This window comes from Piliocolobus tephrosceles, chromosome 12 (genome assembly GCF_002776525.5).
Source record: "Piliocolobus tephrosceles isolate RC106 chromosome 12, ASM277652v3, whole genome shotgun sequence".
In the NCBI taxonomy this organism is placed as follows: domain Eukaryota; kingdom Metazoa; phylum Chordata; class Mammalia; order Primates; family Cercopithecidae; genus Piliocolobus; species Piliocolobus tephrosceles.
In genome coordinates, this window is record NC_045445.1 from 16,875,997 (window position 1) to 16,880,684 (window position 4,688).

Below are 4,688 nucleotides of genomic sequence, written 5' to 3' on the forward strand. Positions count from 1 at the left end.
AAAAAAAAAAAAAAAAAAAAAAAAAGGACTGAGGCTGGGTGCAGCGACTCACACTTATAATCACAGCACTTTGGGAGGCTGAGGCAGGAGGATTGCTTGAGGTCAGGAGTTCAAGACCAGCCTGGGCAACATAATGAGACAGTGCCTCTATACAAAATTTAAAAATAAGCGAGGCATGGTGATGTAGCTCACTGCAGCCTCTGCCTCTGGGGTTCAAGCGATTCTCCTGCCTCAGCCTCCTGAGTAGCTGGGATTACAGGCATGCGCCACCACACCCAGCTAATTTTGTATTTTTAGTAGAAGTAGGGGTTCTCCATGTTGGTCAGGCTGGTCTCGAACTTCCGATCTCAGGTGATCCACTTGCCGCAGCCTCCCAAAGTGCTGTGATTACAGGTGTGAGCCACTGCGTCCGGTGGGAAAACTGTATTTTTATGCTTAGGTTCTATGAAGAATGGACAGTCATGCAGGAGTATGACTGGACAAAAGGAGGTTATGATCTAATGTGAATACACTGGGGGAAACTTAGCAAGGCCTATTTGTTCAGATTCTTCTTGGCTTTTAGTTACAGGGCAGGATCCCTCTGGATTAAGGGTCTTATGACCCAATTTCAAGCAAGGTAGGTCAGAGAATTTATGACAATGCTTTAGGGGAGAAAGGTGGGAGAAGATCAGACTGACCTTCTTGCTTCTGTTTTTCTCAGTTGCCAAGGTGCCATATTGTGGGCATCATGTTCTGAGCCCTAACAATATGTTTTTCTTCCTGCCTCAAAAACAACAGCCTGATGTCCAACTTTGACTAGACTTCACTTGCCTATCAAATAAGAGTATATTCGCCAGGAATGGTGGCTCACACCTATAATCTCAGCACTTTGGGAGGCTAAGGCAGGCGGATCACTTGAGGTCAGGAGTTCGAGACCAGCCTTGCCAACGTGGTGAAACTCCACCTGTACTAAAAATACAAAAAAGTTAGCTGGGCATGGTGTCCAGCACCTGTAATTCCAGCTACTAGGGAGGCTGAGGCTCATGAACCCGGGAGGCAGAGGTTGCAGTGAGCAGAGATTGTACCACTGCACTCCAGCCTGAGTGACAGAGTGAGACTCCGTCACACACACACAAAAAGTATATTCACTTGCCATGTAATGTTCTTTATTCTCAGATCTAGTCTGATCTTTTACTCTACCCCTCCTCAAATCCTGATGCCAGCCCACCTGGACTGTTCTGGATTGTTTTTTGTTCTGTGGGCATAGTCATGCTTCCCCTCAGCTTATGTGATTTCTTTTGCTAGAAATGTTCTCCCTATTTTCAGCTTACCTGTGGAATCCTACCCATTTTTAAAGATAAAACAACATTTTTTTAATCCTCATGAATCTTGTGAGTCAGACATGTAGCAGGGATGACTTCTATCTGCTCTACAATGTCAGGGACTTCAGCTGGTAAGACTTGAATGGCTGGGGTGATTCAATGACTGGAAGCTGGAAATATCCAGAGGTATCTTCACTCATTGGAAATTGCCCTGCTGGAAATTTCACTCATATTTGCCACCTGGGCTGGGTTAACTAGCAAGATCTGCTCTGCTGGGCCATTGACAGAAGCATCTACATGTGGACTCTCTTTGTAGCCTCACCTTCCCACAGCTTGGCCTTGAACATTCCAAAAGAAAGCGCTTAAGTGAACAATTCCTACCCGTTCTTGAAATCCCTTCTTACTTGCATCTCCCTCAATGAAGCCTTTTCTTATTTTTCCATTAACCAGATGCGTTTTCTCTGTTTTGAATCTTCATCATTGTTTCTTTGTGCTCATCTTTAAGCACCGTTCTCCTTCTGCCTCAGTTTTATAGCCATTTTTATATTTATTTTCATACTCATCCTATATTCTTGTCTGTCCCCTATGAGCACCTTGAGGGCAAAAATCGGGTTTTACTCCTCCATGTATTATCTGAAGCAATTAACAAGGTAACTTCCTAGTATATTATACATGTTCAAGAAATATCTGCTGAATCAAAAAGAAAAGAAGAGATAGTTTCCTAATCCTCCATTAAGTATTTTAATTTCTTAAATACCCACGAGAGGAAAAAATGATTTTACTTGACACATACATGTGTTAGGAAATATCATGAGTTATGTCAAACCATAACAATCTTACAAACAGGAATGCCATTTGGCAGTTGGCAGACAGGAATCGGGTAACCACTGTGAAGTGGTTATTTCCAATCAACCATGCATCCAATGCATCCATGGATGGTTTGTGAACCATGGTTAATTTAATATCCACACATGCTTATTAGAAGTATTCAGCCTCTTGCTGTAATCAACTTGTTTATATATTTATAAGTAATGACTTTCTGGTTATTTTAATTAAGAAACCCTTCATTCATTAGGATCTGTTGACTAATATAAGCTCTTCCAATGTGGCAAACTAGTATTTATTGCAGTTGTAGAAAGAGCAGGTTGACAAATTGCCACAGACATGCACGAAGAGGTCTTGATTAACCTGTTAGTGGAAGAATTAAATCAGATAAACATTCCAGAGAGCAGTTTTGCAATATGTATCAAATGATATTAAATTGTGCATGTCTTCTGACCCAGCAATTGCTTTTCTAAGAATTTATCCTATAATAGTTGCCCAAGTGTATGAATATGGTGTTAATGGGATCATTGGTTATAAAAAGATATATTTAGAAACAACATAAATGTGTACCGATGGAGTACTGGTAAAATAAAGGATGGTACAGCCGTACAACGGGCTACTATATAGCTCTTTTTAAAAAATGAGGAAGATCTATATGAAATGATACTGAAAGATATCCATGATATATTGTTAATCAAAGTAAGTTGCAAGACGGTATGTATATCATGCTCTCATTTGTGGTAAAAACTGAAATACCAACGTGTGTTTATAAATTGTGGAAATTTAACAAGGACCAGATTTGTAGTGTTGCAGGGGAAGAGGAGAAAAAAGAAAGGTAGGAGGGAAGACTGAACTCTATTTAGTAGTTTTCTTTTTCTTTCTTTCCTTCTTTCCTTTTTTTTTTTTTTTTCTCTCTCTCTCTCTTTTTTCTTTTGAGATAGGGTCTCACTACATTGCCCGGGCTGGAGGACAGTAGCTATTCACAGTTGTGATCCCATCATTGATCAGCATGGGAGTTTTGACTGACTCCATTTGTGACCTGAGTCTTTTCACCTTTTTTTCAGGCAACCTGGTGGTCCCCCGCTCCCAAGAGGCCACCATATTGATGCTGAACTTAGTGCAGACTCCCCATTGGCATGCTGCACTACAGCCCAGAATTCCTGGGCTCAAGCAGTCATCCTGCTTATAGGCATGCACCACCACACCTGGCTATTTAGAGGTTTTGACAAACAAAATGTGTTGTCAAGTCTTACTAAAAAATGTAATTCCGATACCAAGGACTCCTCTGTTTTTCCATCAGTCTGTCTTCCAGTTGGTTAAGCTGAAACTCTTCATTCTGACTGACCTCTTTCTTGGTAGCCAGTTGGGAGCCTGTCCCAATCTGTCAGCCGGTCCTGTCATTTCTGTCTCCCCATCTCTCTTGGTTTTCTCTTCCTTTCTTTTTATTTCCACTTTCTGTATCTGGCAGTCCAGACCTTTATCACTCCTCACCCCGCACCTGACAGTTATTGCAGTTGCCTTTAAGTGGATCTCCCTGCCTGGAGTTTCTCTTCCCAGCCCACAAACTCTCCCTCTGTCCTAGACAGGATACCAGGAGGGTCCTCTTAATCCCCAGCAGTTCTGTCACAGAAAGCCTTCAGGGCTTAATGTTCTGTGACACACCTCTCAGCTCCTTCAGAGGAAAGTTGGGCAGTCAGACACCCCTCCGACAGCCTGGCCCAGTCTGTAGTTCCAGGACCCCACATGGTGAGAGGCTGACCTTCTCTGGTCATGAGGATCCCCACTTGGAAGGCCCTTTTTGCCTTTCCAGCTCTGAGACCACTACTCATTCCTGAATACCCATCTGCACCCCTATGAGGACCCACTTATTCTTCCAGCAATGCCTTCCTCATGAAACTCCTCCAACTCCTCATTTATGCTTTTTATAATCCTTCTTTTATTGCCATGTGAGTAAGTCCCTAAGATGTGCATGAAAGCCCCCAAGGGTGGGAGTCGTGTCTCTCACAGCAATTGATTCTGTAACCCTAATTTCCTCAGGATTTTTCAGCCTATGGGTACAACAGGGCCACAGGATCTGTACCTCCATGACTTTTGTCTTCATCTCTTCATCTTCTCCTGTGAAACGCTGCCCTCCTCCAAGCAGCATCTCACCAGTGGTCATGAATAAGCCCCTGTCAGCTGTCCAGCTCTGCTACCATGTGGCATATACCATTTCATTCTTCATTTCCTGGTCTTGTCCCCTGCCAGGCACCAATGTCCCCCACTGGGCACCATGGCTGTTTCCACTGTATACCACCGTGTTCACTAGGCACCAGCCTCCTGCAGACACCACTACAATTATATTTCTTTGTGCTTGCCACACTGCTGTGAACCTAACAGTCTCTCACAGACATTAGCTGTTGAATGAAGGATGATATTCACTAGGACATGCTTTGATTTGCTTTTCCAGTGGTGGAGATAGGTTGCACTGATTTATCCTCACGCTCTCTCCAGTCACCCTTGGGACAACACAGACATTTGTGAAGTGGTTTTTCAGGGAACAGGGTACACCATCCTGAGCTG

General features: G+C 43.2%; 1 pseudogene; it reads right to left on the reverse strand.

Moving 5' to 3' along the window:
* LOC111536238 overlaps window positions 1–4,287 on the reverse strand; it is a 72,958-nt pseudogene extending 68,671 nt beyond the window's left edge.
* Between the last annotated feature and the right edge of the window lie 401 nt (window positions 4,288–4,688).